This window comes from Apaloderma vittatum, unplaced genomic scaffold, assembly GCF_000703405.1.
Source record: "Apaloderma vittatum isolate BGI_N311 unplaced genomic scaffold, ASM70340v1 scaffold2745, whole genome shotgun sequence".
Lineage (NCBI taxonomy): Eukaryota > Metazoa > Chordata > Aves > Trogoniformes > Trogonidae > Apaloderma > Apaloderma vittatum.
The window spans coordinates 297807-315144 of NW_009715345.1; the positions used below are offsets into that span (position 1 = coordinate 297807).

General features: G+C 40.1%; 1 protein-coding gene across 1 annotated transcript in view; it reads left to right on the forward strand.

Annotated features, from left to right (window-relative positions):
* DPP6 (dipeptidyl-peptidase 6) overlaps positions 1 to 17338 on the forward strand; it is a gene marked incomplete at both ends in the record, with an annotated part of 171808 nt that overhangs the window by 138499 nt on the left and 15971 nt on the right. The window lies entirely within an intron of this gene.

Here is a 17338-nt window from a genome sequence, read left to right on the forward strand (position 1 = left end):
AATTATAACCTACAGGTTCAATGGAGATTTTTTGTGTTGAAAATGCCTTAAAGTATCCAAAAGACTAGGGGTAGAGAATGCTTTAGGGGGAGTCATAGAAGTCAGCTTTCTTCAGCTCTGTTAAGGATAAATGCAGAACTGCATAGCATTTAATCCTATGTAATTTAATTCTTCTTAATTACCTTAAATTGCACATGCAATGCGTGCACACCAGTCATCTGCTGCTGTGACTGAAGCTGCTCAGATGCCTGCAAGCCCCCTAAAGTAAGTATTGCAAAGCAGCAAGCCAATGAGAAACGCCTTATTAGCAACAACTCAGGAGAAAACAAACATATGTAATATAAAGCAAAATATATGCTCTCATAGAGCAGCTAAGTACTCTCTCTGCTGAATGTCAACAGGCTGCTTGGTGGTGTGTGAAGTGCCCCTTCGCTGACTGGCAAGCGTTCACTGGTGCCAGTCAGTGTTTGTGGTGAATGCCAAGGATAAAGAAAAATTTGAGATGGCAAAATGGGAAACAGCCAGAACAACCAAGACAAAGTGGAGAAGTAGAATGGTTAACATAGTACCAAGGAGAATGGCCAGACATGGACATTTGTGAAAAGATGTTCTGCCCCAAGGAGGAAAGACAGACTGTATTTTGAGGGCATTTATACGTACTCTGGAGAATAGCTGGCAATACTGCACAGAGAAGTAGCATTATCAGTACAGTGCTCTAATTAACAGACTACATGTAAATCTCTGAATCCCTAGTTAGGGCAGATATATGCAAGGAAGTGTCCTTTCCCAATAAACATTCAGATCTGTAGTAAATGTTAATCATAGAATCATGTTGTTATGTTTATGAAGTTTGTCTCTTTAAAAGAAAAATCCTGTATACTTTTCTTCTTGTTTTCATTTCAAGAAAGCCTGTCAGTAGCTACTAGAAACTGTCCAATTCATTTACATCAAGATAATTGTTGTACTGTAATTAGAAGCATTTGTGAATAATTAAGGCTTCTAAAGTTTCTTATCAATAGTTATGAGGTGGTGTTTGGATTATAACTCATTCAGAAAAAAACCCTTGCAGCAATACCTGAAGAGATTGCTGAATTTTATTATTGTGTACATTAACTCAAGTACACAAAATAGTGATTTTTCATAACAAACTGTGGGCCAGATTCTCAGCTGCTGTAAACATTACCTCCATTATAAGGTCATTAGAGTTAGGTCTGTTTAAATCGGCTGAATATATCTTTGTTTGAATTTTCATTGTACAGGACTAAATTCTCAAACTGTAATCTCAGTGCAGTACAACTCAGCTCAAACTACATATTTAATATCAATGTCTCCATTCAGATACCTTTGCAAAATATGTATACATGAGAAAACACAGAGATCTTGGGAGGATTTCCATTTGAAATGATTTTATGAAAGTATCAGTCCATTACATTTGGTGGGGTTTTTCCTTATTTACCTAACTGGAAGTGAGAGGTCTTTCAAATTCTTTGCTTTCAAGGAGTTTAGAGGAACATTTCTTTCTCACCTCAATCCCTGGAAATATTCAAGGCCAGATTGGACAGGACTTTGAGCAACCTGGTCCAGTGGGAGATTGTCCCTGCCCATGGCAGGGGCGTTGGAACTGGATGATCTTTGAAGTCTCTTCCAACTCAAACCATTCTATGGTCTATGATTCTAGCATTTCTCATATAGGATACATCTAACGTCAGATACTTGCTGTGGGTATGTTTACAGAAGAGACAGTTCAATTTATTTCCTGTTACAGCTGATGTAGATGAGGTCAGTAGAAAACTCTGTTCTGGCTGAAATGCAGACTTCTGGGTAAGAGTAATTATCCCGACTGACTTTGGTGACACAACAGGGATAGAGTTGTTGTGGTTTGATGGGGAGTCACTGGGATCCCCGAACAGGAGGCTTCCTTTGCCACAGCTCCTCAGGTTCCTTAGCTAGCGCTTGACCTCTCCTTACTTTCTCAGAGTATTATTTTATGCTCATAAGCAGTCATATTCTAGTATGACTACCCAAGGGCTTCTGCCAGGAGTTCCCAACTCTGCTTACCCAAATAAATTGAAGTTGGGGTCAGTGTTAATGACCAGACAGTGACAAACAGTCCCCACTGCTGTTTGGTGCTTTCTTCTCTGTCTACATTGTATAAAAGCACCCAGAGCTCAGGTCTTGCTGTACACTTTGTGACTGCCTACAAAAGCGTGTGCTTGTGGCAGTACCCATAGGTTTCAGCTTATGTCAGACCTGTAGATGTCTTCATAGGAAGCTAAACATAAATGATTTTACTGTAATGATTAAAAAAAATATGTTTCCTCAGCTATTCACAGGACAAATGCATGGGCAAATATTTATGGCTCGAAAACAGTTTCTGTACTGACACTTAGAGACTAACTTCCACCATACCTCAGTTTCACTCTACCACTTTTTATTAACTCACTTTGTGACCTGTTGCAAACTTTGCTGTCTTAAAAGTCACAGACATGACTGTGTCTCAGCTTAACACCGCTAAAATGAATGGCAAGGTTTGTAAGACTCGATTAAGCAACTGATGCTTACAAAGTACTCTGTGATACTTAAATAAAAGGCAATAGAAAGGGGAAATATGCATTTTAAAACAAACAAACAAAAAGCAACCAACCAACAAACAAACAAACAAACCACAAAAGCAGGAAAGGTCTGGCATTGCTCATTAGATCCCAGAGGTCGAGAGTTGGAAGTTTTCTACTCACTGCTTTGGTGCCTTAGAGATAGCACATAATTGTTTTAAAGGATTTTTTTGCTGTCCTGCAGATTATGCTTAACAGCAGTGCTACCTGGCACAGACTGAAACGAGAGAAGTATGCTATAATAAAAGGTAACCTCTCTCTCAAGAGGACAATGTAATGCTTACTGTCAGGAAGCAACATTATTGCAATTACTAAGTCCCAGAAGGCTACTTACCTTATTTTTTATCTAATTTTATATGCTCATGGTTGAATTACTGTAGCAGGATCTGAGGAAACATGATGCTTTCCAGACTATGTTAGATTATCTACTGAGACACTGTAGAAAAAAACAATATGTGCTCGAGCAAGGTCACTCCTACTGTCATTTTCATCATAAAATATGGGTTTACACTTCTATCTCTTCTCATAAACCAGCACAGACACAGCTACTGATGCCCTCTAAGATAAATGAAAGAAAATCTGGATTGAAAGGTTTTGCTACTTTATACATAAATTTAATTAAGGATGAGTTTTTCTCATCTGGAATAGGATGTGAAATTCAATTGCATAGAGAAAAGAGTAAGAAATTACAAATTTTGGCTTTGTAAATCAATTTATTCCCATTTCTTTAGTAGGGCTCAGATGTGTACAGTGCAAGGCTGAACGACGCTGAGCCAATAAAGCACTAAAGCCCATTTTTAGATGATAGCTCCTTGTCCTCTGAAGGATGAAGCCTTATCAACAACTACCAGTGTAGTCAGCTGTGTAGTGTTGTAATATTTCCATTTTAAACAGATGTACCTTGTCTTCAGTGACTCTTTCTCTCACTCCTCAGTGTAATCTGCCAGCAGTATTAAAACTATAGGTTCTTCATGGGAGAAGAAGGGACATGCAACCATTTCTGTCGCAGGCCGATTTGTACTTTGACACTCTGGGGAGCAGGTTTGGTTACAGCACCTTCACTTTCAGAAAAAAATCTGTGAAGTCACTGAGACTTTTGCTTGAACACACAGAACAGGCTAAGATGTTCTGGACCCTGAAGTTCGAGTCCCTGCTATCGCAGTCAGTGGCATTATAACATCCTTTACATTAGGTGGTCAGTCATCAGCTGACCTCGGCCATAAGCTGATCTTGGCCAGCACAATGCACTTGGGCAGGTGTGAGATTCCCCACAAAGGGTTAATGCCATCTAGCTCTGAGACAAGAGGAATAGTGAGGAAGACCTCTGGCACATGCACACATTACTGCAATTAATGCCATTTAATATATGGTGAAAATGATTGAGGTGTTGTTCATGGGATGCCTATCAGCTTGCTAATTAAAGTTCTCCCATAATCAGGCATTATCAGGAAGAGATTAATCATTTTTAGGGAAGACAGGGAGGTTGGATTAAATGATCACTAAGGTCCCTTCCAGCCTAGGCTGTTCTATGATTCTATGAAGACACAAAGAAAATTAGTAGTTACGCAGTGGAGAGAGGACCAAGAGGAAACTATTGTCTTATACTTGGCATGGTTGCTGATGACAGAGAAGTGCCTTTGCCACTGCGCTTCCATTCGTTGACCAGTTTGGGAAAAATCAGTTTTCACTGTAAGAAGAGACAACAAAGTAAAAAGAGGGAGCACTATCTTCTTACATAGGTATCAAGTCCTTCCTCCTTCTCCAGAGACAATAAGGTTGTTTTAATTCAAAATACCATAAAATCACTATAGTTTATCCTACCTCTGAAAATTATCTCTGCTGGAACCTGTGTTTGTAGCAGACTGGCAGTCTTTACTGTCAGTATTGTGCAGGTCAAATGACTTTGAAGCTGTCTCTCTCTCTCTGGAGAAAGTAAAATAGACTCTTCTAACAAAGATGTTAAAATACTATCGCTTGATTTGGATGTCCTCTCTAGCACTGCTGTTATCAGTAGCTTAGCCTAGATGCTGTAGATCAGTAATCACAGGTAACGTGAATAAAGTTATTTCTGCCTTTCCCAGCACACAATTTTGTCTCTGTAGAGCAAAATGATATGTTGTAACTGAGCTGTGCTTGATAAAATACCTAAAGAACCAACAGGAGAGGGATTTATCTGCGTGTTCGTCTGCTTTTCCCCAGGTGTGTGCTCTGAGCCAGCAAGCCACGATGACAGCAGCTCTGTAACTACACTCCTCGCCTTACAGTGCTGAAGGATGCCTATAGGCCTGGGAAATCTTTAAAAATAGGATTTATAGCTCTTAGGTATTGCTCTAGATAAAATCCTGATTCAGTACCACAAACAGAGAACAAGGGATGCAAAAGCACAGAGTAGGAATACTTTGCAATTTAAGGATCTCCTTTGATAGTGATTCATTCTAGGAAGCAACGTGACCAAATTAGCGATAATTTGAGTCAGGTTCCTCATACCATTGTACATGTAATTCATTCTGCCTGTGTTTTTATGAGTTTTAAAGACAAGTGCTGCAGATGTGTTCTTTGCAGAGACAGCATGTAGCTATAAACTTCTCAGCTCCTTAAACTGTTTTTTGAGAATTTAATTATCTTCTTCCCTCCTTCTTGGTGGAATGTGGAAACACCATCTGGACATGGGAACACTCAGGAGCATTGCTTGCTGCTTCCACTTATTACATTCATTCTGCACATTAAAAAGTATTTTTATTATTCTCAGTTTCTTTTGTTTTCCAGGTTTTTGGTGGAGTCGGCAAAGACTTTCACTACCAAACTTCATCAAATCACTTGGCTCTGCTTTGTGGCAGGTTGTCCTGACCTTACTTTTAATGACATTTTAAAACAGTAGAGTCCAGAGCACAATTTAGCAAGGTTCAGCCTTCCAGTATGGAGAGAACTAATACCACATTTTGGAACCCTTTCACAAATCTATATTTTTCTGCCCTCCGATGTGCTCACAGCACAAGCTCCTGCCCACACAGATGATACATGTCTGAAATTTATGGTTGCACTTCTGAGGGATACCGTATATACAGAAGTTTTTAGTGTGGGTGAGTCTAAGTTACTTTTGTAAGCCCAATCAATAATTTCTAGTGAGGGCTGATTTAGGAGAACACATCAGCTCAGCATTTATGCTTTTTGAGACCGGGATTCAAAATAGGACTCATGTCTTTGATCAGTCTTTCTTAACTCGCTTACTGAGTGCTAAATAGCACCTTTTGTGCTTTCTTTTTTGTAGCATGGTAAGGGCTTTCTACTAAAAACCACTAGCCAGAACTCTTGTGCAAAATAACTTTTGAAAGAGGCACTTCTAGAAGTGGACAAAAAAAGTGGGAAAACTGAGTCCTTAATGCTGCCTCATGTGCTGCATAGCCCAGCGCTGTACAGCGTGAGATAAGCTCAGACAGCAGCCGGGTGGGTGGGAACAGCCTTTGAAACGCCAGCATCCAGCACCACTGCCATTGGCATAGTTCATCTCAAGGATTTAAAACCCGTGGTTTCCTTTTTTTTTTTTTAATGTGAACAAACATCAAATTCTGGGCATTGTTTCTAGCATTGTGACTATACTTAGATGCCATTACTGCATAAAGATTTGTCTTCTTTGAGGAGATTTATATTTTGGAAAATCTCCTAGTACTTTATTCTCTCAGGGGATTACCAGCTGCTTTGGATAGACTTGAATGTACTCCAAAGAAAAGCTAAATTAAAACCAATAAAGTGGTTGGATTTGTTGATGAATTTCACTGTAACAAAGTAACATATTATTTTGCTCATCTTATGGATTCATCGGCTTCATCTGCAGTTTTTATAATGCTGAGCTTGGGTAACATTTTTTTCCTGAAAAATCCCATAAATTCCTAGACATATGATTTTTAATCAACAAATTTCTTCACAAAAATTACTAGTTCTAGTGTGTGACTCACGAGGAATTTTTCATCTGTAATATTCATTACAAAAAAAACAGCAGTTTCTAGTCCTAGGGAATTACTTTCTGAATAAAAGTGTCTGAATCCTTTCTCCCTCAGTAAAGAAGGTCATGATATTTGTATTTCACGATGAGTGACTCAAATCACATTTTGCTTACGTTTCTCCATTAGTATGAAGGCATCATGGGATAATCAGAGAGACACTGTGGGCAGTAATTTGTACATCTGTGTCTCTTTGAACAGGAGGAGCTTAATATTATTTAATGTGTCAGGATAACTCTATATGGATACTTATCAGGCTACAGGGAAGAGGGAGTAGAAGTTTTATTGTTGGTAAAATAAATATGGCACAAAGTGTTTAATTCGAGTTATGGAAAGACATGTAAAGCTCTTTGCAACCTTTCCCCAGATGATCATTTTCATGCTTTTACCTAGTGGGCAGCAGAGGTATAGTGGGAATTAGTGGTTTGCCTGTGGCCACATCTTAAGTCAAGTATCATGACCCCCATTTCCTTCCTCATATTGCAAGATAGTACTCCAAGGAAAAGCACCACTGGCCACTGGAACAGACCAGAAATGTGTCTAGCTCTGTAGCCTGTCTCCATCAATGGATGGTGCATAATTACCCTCTTCAGGATTTTTGCAATAATGTACCCATCAGGGACAGGTCTGCCCAGCTCCTGCAATAAGAGGTTGGCTCATGCCTTCAGGCTGGAGAATAATGAACCTCTTTCTACATCTTTCTCAATTCCTTCATTTAATCAGACCTTTTAACCTGTGCCATTTGGGCCAGACCTATCATCCCTGGAAAGCAACGGAAAATCTGGAGACAGGGGTTTTTTTATACTAACTATGGACAAGCAGATGCCAGGAGCCATAAATCAATGTGAGATGTTTGCTGTTCATGAAGTACATGTTCATAAAGCAATGTTACATCCATAAAACCCAACTGCATTGCTCCCATGTTGCCTTACGTATCACACAGAAATCTTGCATATCACAGTCTCATCAACAGATTGTTCTTGATACTTGTTATGCTCAGGTAAACATCAGTGCAAGCAATAATGAAAGCACGCAGCCTCGCTCTTCCCTGGATACATTTGCCTATTTATAGACTGTAAAACAAATCAATATTTAGGCAAATATATCTGCAGAAAAGTAATTGGACTGCTTTCTTTCTTCCCTTTCTATAACAAAACAATCTATTATTTCCATGGTATTGTTGCATACTCTGAAATCTTGAGTTGAATGTGGACACCTATGATACATATATTTACAAATAGGTGGGTTTTTATAATATATGTTTTAATTTGTATTAATCCTGTATCTAGACATGGAGAGTTCAAAGACATGTTTGGTAAATTATCCAAGAAGTCCAGGAGCTACTTGGACACGTGGGCTTGATATACTTTGTCACAAGCTTCTTCAGAGAAGTCAAGCAGGTCTTATAATTCCAGCTTCCTAGAGGTGTTGTGAAAATAAAATCCATTACTGAGTGCAGTGCTCAGATGTGCAGTGACAAGGGACATAGAGGCTCCTGGATGGATAAATTACCACAGTGGTTTTAAGAGATTCAGTGAATCTTCAGTCCATGCACTGCAGAGAAGCCTTCCTGACAGAAACCCAGCTATTAGTATGCGGGAGAGCACTCCCATAACCAAAACAGCGTGTAAAATGATTAAATCGTACCAGAGTGAAGAGTTAACAAGGCATGGCTGCGTACGTTTGCTGTTAGCTCACAGCACCGCACGATGTTTCATCTCAATAGCGATTCACTAACTAGTCTGTAATTACATTGCAGGCCTTAATAGGTGCAGAGCTGGTCCTTCGCAGGTGCTGAATGCTCTTAATTCCCATCAGCTGCAGTGGGAGATGCAGATATTCAGAGCAGCAGAGGAGTCCCTTGGCATGTTGCAGGACAGGACTCCAGCAAGACCAGCACAGCGTCGTGGAGGCTGGAGATAGGCACTGATCTCTTGAGTGAGGGATTGAATTTTGAGTTGTTGCAGCTGTAAGGAAAAAGATAATAAGCCGTTCTGGCTTAAAGCAGGGCATTATGTATTATATATTTTTACAGCACTGCAAGTGTATCAGGAACTAGGAGACCCAGAGCAGCTGCAAGGGGGAATATCATCCTGTGCCTTTTTTGGTTTGGAGGGTCCTTGGATGTGTATGTGTGTGCAATTTGTTCCTTGAGGGTGATAGGGAAGTATTGATCTTCTAAGAAGGATTTGAACAGAGAAAGTATTCTTTGTTTGTCAAACACTACAGGGAGAGTGTTTCATTAGGATTGTTTTCTCTCAATAACAAATAGGTTAAAATGGTAGAGACTTTTTCTTGCTTTTCAGAGGCAGAAAAAGCTAAAGTTCCTATTCAACTTCTCCAGGTGACCACTCCATGTGGCTTGGGGCATCTCTGGCAGACATCTGGGGAAAGCTTCCTGCTGTGGGCACAAGTATCTCACTCCGGGCCTGAAACAAACATTAAATGCACGGAGGGGGAAAAAAACCCCTACATTTAATCCCTCCTTAAACTTAGTTACTTCGAAAGCCTGCTGCCTGGCAATATTTCTGAAGCATGTGGGTTTAGTGTCAACTAATAATATCATAAAACTGCTCATTATGGTAACGGCAAAGCATCTTAAAGAGTCTCCGAAGCACTTACTGAAATTCAAGTAAATGCTTTCTAAGTGCAACTTGTCCTGCTAAGAGGGCCAGAGCTTGGTAATTCAGGTGACCTTTGGCGAGGATCATAGTAAATGATGTCATTGAGGTAGTCTAAAGAGACTTAATTAGATGCTAAAATAACTACTAGTGCTGGAAAGGAGTTTTATTAACCAAGTCAAGAGCCTAGGGACAGAGAAGTGCAATAGGCACACCCTGGTTTAAGCAAATGTGAAAGGTTGCTTCCCAGATATTACTAGTGGGGCATGCAGCAGCTGCCACTGCACTTAAGTGTAGTCATGTCAATAGCTCTGAAGACCTCAGCCAAGGCTACAAGCCAACTTGAAATACTTCTCTTACTACAGGCACCGTAAGCTCCCAGGCAGTGACTGGGAGGAGGAAGCTCAGGGGAAGGTGGTTTCTACCTGCTGTCTCAGGTGATCATGCCGCCCTGTGTCCCACCTTGCCTTGCTGTGAAATGAAATAACCACCTAGAAAGCACCTTATAGCATTTTTCATCAGTACATCATGGGGAATTGCATGTCCACAAGGACTGGAAGACATACTAGGTCACTGGGTGACTGTTATCTGTTGTGACCAGAATGGTTTCCTATACAAGGGCGATTACAACAATGCTTTGGTTTTTGTATACGTGGTAGCAGGAGCCTGTAATTAGTGATTCTAGGCAAACTGTGACCTTTTGGAACTTTTCCTGAGGCTTATGGAGCTTAAATTAGTTTCCTCTGTTTGAAAGCATGCACAGACTTAATCTCTGGGTCCTATTTATATTATAATTACTATATAATTCACATTTGCATTCACTTGACTCTCTTTCTTACTTAACAGCCGAGGTTGGCTCTTGTGTCTCAGTTCCTTTGTGCTCAGTTCATGGGTCAGAAGTCCCATGGGTAAAGGCAGGATGGGGTGGGGAGAACTCCTTGCCCCTCCCTCACATGCTCGTAGGACTTCAAAATACCAGAGTGATATGAAAAATCTTGTTACCACAAAAGCGTTTTCTCTGGGAAAACAGAGGGTGCTGTTAGTGGTTTGGAATTTGAAAGAGAACTTCTTTCTATTGGATGTTAACGAGGTAATTATTAAAGTAGTCTGAGATGAATTAAAATTGTGGCTTTTGTGGGTGTTGCAGCTACATTTTGTCTTCCTTTGAGGAGATCATTCATTTATGTTATAAAATATTTCACTCTATTGTTATACATCTTTAATGTGGCATAAAGTACCCATAAATACACAGTGGCGTAGAACAAGTGGAAAGAAATATGCATGAATATTTAATTATAAAATTAATTGAAAACACCTGTAATTTCCAGTGCATGGAAAAAAAAAAGGTTGTGGAACGAAAGTGAAACTCATGTCACCTTTAAAACTACCTCATTCTGCAAAGCACTACATATTTCTTGCTTTTACATGCTTTGATGCTGTTTTCTTTTTGACTCCTGCTTGTAAATATGAGCTGCTCAGTATTGCCCAGAGGAAGGTGATCTATCATCTGCTTGCAGCCAGGGTTCTTGTCGTTCAGTCATTCCCTACATATAAAATTTTATCTGAACTCCACTTGTAGGAGATAAATGACCATGACAACAGACTTCCTCCAATGCTTCAAATAATGAAGCTTCACAAATCAGGCAGTGGCCTCCTGCATGTTGAGACTAGGGTGCATGTGCGTTATTTCCAGCTAGATGAGCGACCTTGGTTGAACTCATTATTCTGCAGTGGATAGTACAGATGTTACCATCCCACAAAATTTAAAGTTTCCTCTAAGGAAAACTGCTTCTTTCACCTTATTTGCCAGCTGGACCAGCTGCAAGGTTTATTGCTGGCTTTTGTTTTCTGTTTGCATGATACTTGTTTAGTCCCTTATTAATGCAGTCAATACTTTAAGGATATATTAAAACCTGAGAACTCATGAGAGGAAAACAGTTTAATAACCAGACAATGCGAAGTATTTGCAGTTTAGTTTTGTTGATGGTCTGTTGGGGTTTTTTTAAGTTAATATCCAGCATCAATTATTACTTAAGTAGCTAATATATAATGATTTTGTTGCAGGAGAATTTTACTTGTGGACAAGAATAAATTAAGATTATCTAAATCAATTTTACTAGGCTTTAATGGAATATACACAAAATGTGCAATACCGTTTTATTCTGTCAGTGTTAATGAGTTGTAAATGGCACTGAGAAGAGAGTATTTTCTTTCATGCTGTGATTACAAGGAAATATCCTTTTCCCCTGAGTACATCAGTAGTACGTTTCTTACAGGAGCTGTGAGGAGTAACAGGGACTGTTCCTCCCCTTCTATAGCTCTTGCCAGGACATGAGTACACAGTCTCTCTCCATCACAACCGCACTGCAATTTGTGATACTTTTTAATCATGGAATCACAAGGTCATAACAAAATTCAGGTTGTAAGGAACATTAGGAGGTCTCTAGTGCAACCTCCCGCTCCAAGCAGTGTCAGAGAAGAGATCAACCTAGATTGCTCAAGGCTGTGTCTAATGTTATCTTCAAAGCTTCCAGGGACGGAGAGTGCATAACCTCCCTGGGCATCCTGAGTTATCCAGAGACTTTCCAAGGTAGGCAGGGAATACAGAAAATGTCAGGCATTTTCCTCCACATATGGTATTTTTCTTAGGATTAGCATATACTAATCCAATAAGAAACTTGCATTTTAAAAAATAGGGACAAATGTTAAACTTCTGCTTTCATGTCATTTCAAAGTTTGCAGAAAGCCTGGATTAAAACTGAATGGAAAGAGGTTAAATTAATAAGGGATTCAATTAGAAATAACAGGAAATAGAACAGAAATCGGAAAAGAAAGAGAATTGGGTATGGGGATTTCTTGGTTCAGAATCATTCTTCTAACCGTAGATCTGAACCAGCGTACTAGAACAAGAATACTTCAGCTTCTTGGGAAGTCAATGATTGCCACATGAGCTGGAGTGGTTCCCTCCTACCTCTGGTGCTTACATCTCCAGGTACACAGTCATGGTGCCCTATCAGCTTCAGGAACTCTGCAAGCAAATTCTCCTAACCGACCTCTTTTTTTACAGTTGGTCTTGCCACTGTTATGGATGAATGGACCTGCAACATTTCTTGAAGGTCGTAGGTTTTCCACATTCCTCTTTGGAACTGTCCACATGCATTGCTGCATTATGGCTTGTGAAAACCTTAGGCAAAGCCTTATGAAAGGAAGTAGATGCTTTCGCTCAGCCCACTCGATGTGACACCTCATTGGGTCATATTAATTAAGGAGTGGATGGGGATTAGTGAAATAATTGTAAGGGAAGGTTAAGTACCAGCTAAATGAAAGAAGGCAGTAGATTATGAAGAGAAATATAAGGCTAATTGGAGATCAGCACCAGGGTTCATTAGAAGCCGGTCTTGGAAATGACCTTGCTTAGATTGTTCCCTGGCAGGCTGGGATCCCAAAGCCAGACTCAGCTAATGGAATTTGATAAGGCCACAAAGCTGGTAAGCACCATCAGAAGGCAGAGAGAAATACTGGAGAAGCTGCCTGTCTTGCAAGGCTGGAGCGGAAGAAATTAATAGTGCAAAGAACAAAATAAAGCACATAGTGACTCAGGGCCAGAATTTGTCTCCTGTGCTTGAAGCTCAAGAGTTCCAAATGCCTCAGAAAAGCAGATGAGCGCCTGGGCATGCAGTGCCAATCACTACATGTCTACAAACCGCCTGTGGGATGTGGTCATGGAAAAGGCAAATGCTCTTTTAGGATAGATCAGGCAAAATATTTCCCATAGAACTGGGCAAGTAGCATTTTCACTGTGTAAGGACCAGTTAAGGTGTTCTTTACAGCAGAGGTAGAGTACTGGTGATTTCTGTTCGGGAACAAGGAACTGCATGTAAAATGCTCTTGCATTAAAGAATAATACAAAAAGAAATTATATCTGACAAAAGAGAGCTCAAATAGTCTAGTTTATCCTACTGGATGAGAGCTTTTGGCACACGACTGCTCTAACTATAAAGGGAATACTCCTGATTAGTAGAAAATAGCTTGTTGGAACAAACCCAAAAAGGTATAAGTTGGAGTGCCAACCAATGTTACTTCTTGTAAGAAGGCAGCTCCTACCAGTAGGACATCAGAAAAAAATAGAGTTATATTTAGAAGGCATTTGTTTATACTTTTATAATCCACAGTTACGTGAAGAAGCACGGGAGGGTCTTCTCAGATCAGGAGGTCCCATGTCCTCCCATGTTTCAGTGACCCTTGGACAGATGGTGGGATGGAGCCGGGTCTCTCAGCCCAGCTTCTGCTGTTGTAGGCTCCTCTCAAAATCCTGTGGCACAGACTGAGGACCTGACCGTGCTTATTCACTAAAGCAACCTTTTGAAGAACTCGTCAGACCTATTTTGTGTAGTATAATTAAGGGTAAATCTCCAGTTTATTTGGCCTCTAGACACTGCTGACTGATGCTACCTCCAAGCAACCAAATTTATTTCTGATCTACAGGAAACAAGCATGAAATTTATTGCTAGTATCAGACGGGGCAAAAACAAGCGGCACCATCGGTGGGGTTTGTGCAGTCCTGTGTGTCGCCTGAGAACAAGACATTATTGATTATTTTACAAGACAAGTTACATTTGAGGAAGTAAAGATGAGATTAAAAAATTAAATGCCTTGGGGAGGGTGAATGGCAGCACAAATCTGTTTGATGTTTGTGTCAACAAGGTTGCCAAAGCAAACAGCACGAACATCTGTCTGCAGCGTGGACTGGAAAATACTGTAAATGGGAAAATATTTTAATTGTAAGCAGTGGTTCACAAAGCTCCCCATGTCTTTATTTATTAGTCTGATAATATCACCCCAACATGCGATCTTTATGCAGCACATATAAATAATTCATAGATTAGCAAATAAAGAGATCTGGAATCTGTACACAGAGATGGCTGTTGCCAATTATCTCACTTGTGCAGAGCCAGACCTTTCAGCTCCCATTGCTTGCAGCTGCTCTTTTAAATCATTCATCAGCGCTTAAGAGATATACTGGTGGTGCTGGCAGAGAGTATTTGAATTTTCATTGTTTACACACTGTGAATTTAGCTTCTGGTCTGAAATTATCTGCCACATTGAAGCCTTTGAGAATACGGATGAGAAGAATAAGGCAATTCCTCTTTTTTTCCCTTTTTTTAACACTTACATAACTTTGATTACCTTTTTGCAATTTTACTTCATGGTTTTATAATCACTACTATCATTTTAAAGCTGTAACTGATAAATACAGTGGCATATTCTCTTAGAAGTATTACAAATGTATGCTAAATATTTTATTCATATTTTCTGATTTTATTTTGGAAATCTATACCTTACCACCTAAATATCTGGAGCTGCTTCTTTCTGATAGTGTTGAAGAAGAACCCTCTTGGAAGTAATAATGAAAGCTGCTTAAAAATTGATGACAAGCCACGGCCAGTGCTTTTTCTTGTCAAATAGTTGAGGCACTGAGTTTCTGTGCACTTTCAGATCATGGCAGGTAGTACTTCCTCGATGATAAATTTGCCGTGTCATTATACTGATATGGCTTCGTTTACTTCTGGCATGGATAATGGCAGAAACATTTTTAAAGTCAAAGGCTTTATGATAAAGCCAGACTTTTAGCTGTATTAATTGAACATCTCTCTCTCACCAGAGATTTACACAGCATTATTAACTGTGCATCTATCCGGGAATGTATAGAGCACACAGAAGTTCTCCTGTCAGTAGCTCTGGTCCTTTCCCTTAAGCTGTAAATAAAGCCAGCAGCATTCAAAGTGCTGCCCTGTTACTGGAGTTAGCTGGTGCAATGCTGGAGCTGGGGAGAGGACAGCAGAGCCTACAAGCAAGGTGAAGCAGTTGCATCTCACCTGGCCCTGCTCCTTCCAGAAGATGCAGAGAGGGATAACGGGGTAACAGAGCCCGCACCTGGTGCACTCAGGACCTCTGTGAGCAAGAGACAGAGCATTTGCAAAGTTTCCAAGGGGGGCGAGTAGATGCAGGCATTCATCAGCTCTGATGAAAGAACAGAAGCAGCAGAATGTGCGAGGGCTCAGGAGTCCCAATCAAAGCCCGTTTGGAAGGGCTCTGGAGAGAGGAGACATGGAGCAGGGGATGTCCTCGCTCTGCTTCTGTCAGCTCCCAGCAGTTCATTGAACAAATTAGGTTTCACTCTCAGATCCGCAAATGACAGTGGATGGCATTTACCAGATGGCATGTGTAATGGGACTGTCACACTGCTATAGGTTTAAAAATAAAGTATGGGAGGCAGCTAATGAGTATACACTTCCTAATTTCAAGAATTTTGTTCTGTCCCTGTCAGGCGTTAGGAACTCGGCTGGAGAGTGTTGAGAGACTTTCTATGCTTGTGTACTTAAAGACATAGTCTAGCATGTAGCTAGGTTATTTTACTTTAAAAATTGGCCTTGAAATAAGCAGTTTACATCATTCCCTAAAAGAGTGATTTTTCTCCTTAATGACTTTCAACCCACTCACAGGTGAAAAGCAGTTTGACTGGAATGTTATCATTGGAAATATTTAATACTTAGAGTAATGTTTCTCACAAACTTGATGATTCTACTCTGTAGAGTAGAATGAAAAAATAAAAATTGAACAACTCAAAAGTCTACTTTTTTAAGGATATTGATGCAAATTTTAAAATGTTTTTATTTGATATTACCTCAGACTGAGTATCTTTGTATGGGATCTGATTTTAAAAGATTGATTTGGGGAGATGACTCCCCAGGTAAGATAGCAAGAGACTAAGGAAACACAATATATAATACATAGAATTTTCTAAACTACATACTGGTATTTTATTTATTTATTAGTTTCTTGCAGTTTCTCCAGTGTCAACACAAAAATTAAAAATAAATTAGAAAATAAAGGGATTCTATAGATTTTATTTCTCTCTTTATCCCTTCCTTTCTGTTAGGCATTTTTGTGTTAATTAAAGGATTGCTCTAGCTCTGGCTGAAGTCATTTGGGAGGATTCCTTTTATTTTCAGTGATGATTTTATCATGCTCATGATGAATTGTTTATTAGGTTTGTTGCTTTTCAGCAGACTGGCTTCTGGGACTGCAGGGGAAAAGCAGGGTAAATTTATAAATAAATATGGTCAGCATATCAATGTATATTGGTAGTAGAAAGCTGAATTCAGCTAAATTCTGGTAAGTAAAACAGTTTTCCTCTGTGCATTATTCTCACTTAGCTGCATTCTGAGAAAATGGTGCAAACAAAGGAGTAAGATTGTTAGTGAGGAAAATTCTCAATACTATGAAACAAACTCAGGCTACTGAGCTTAATAGTCAATAAAACCTTTTCCTGCCACTTCTCTGTGTAGATGAGGTCTACATTAAACACTCTCAACTGTATGCTAATGGGATGTGGTTTCTTGGCAGCACGGGGAAAACTATGGAGAAAATTATACCACCCTAAAGTCTTTCTTTCTCTCAAGAGTTCATTTCATTTACCAGATCAGTATGGATGGCCCACAGTAACACGTTTTTGTTGCCATTTGTGTGCACAGCATCAGTTGCCGCATTTCAGGAGCTTATTCTCAGCCAGCTCTGCACAAATGGCTGCTCACCCATCCAGGTGAGGAGCGCGCCCATATCCGAAAAAAAATAAATTCACGCGTATAGTTAAATTTAAATTTATTTACAGGATATAAGCTCCCCACCAATTTAAAGGTTCGATATCGGTTGAGACAAAGATCAAGCTCACGCACTAGCCCTTGACAAAAGAATGATAATCCAGATTATCATACACTCACCTCAATCAAGCCGGGGGTTCCCGTTCTCGTCTTGATTGTTCTCACTAAGGTACCATAAAAGGGGGGATTCCCATTCTCCCTTTTAACCTTGCCAGGGGGTACCTTTACCAGGTGGGGGTTCCCATGCTCACCTGGTCAACCTTGCCTAGGGATCCCCTAGACCAAGGGGCACACCTCCTCAGGCCACTGCCACGAGGTAACTCCAGCATGGCCACTGCAAAGCCTCCTTTTAAAAACTAGCCAATGGTGACTGTGGTCAATCACAGCCATCTCGGCTTCTCATTGGCTGGTGGGCACACTTCTCGGGGTAAACCAGGCCTGACCCG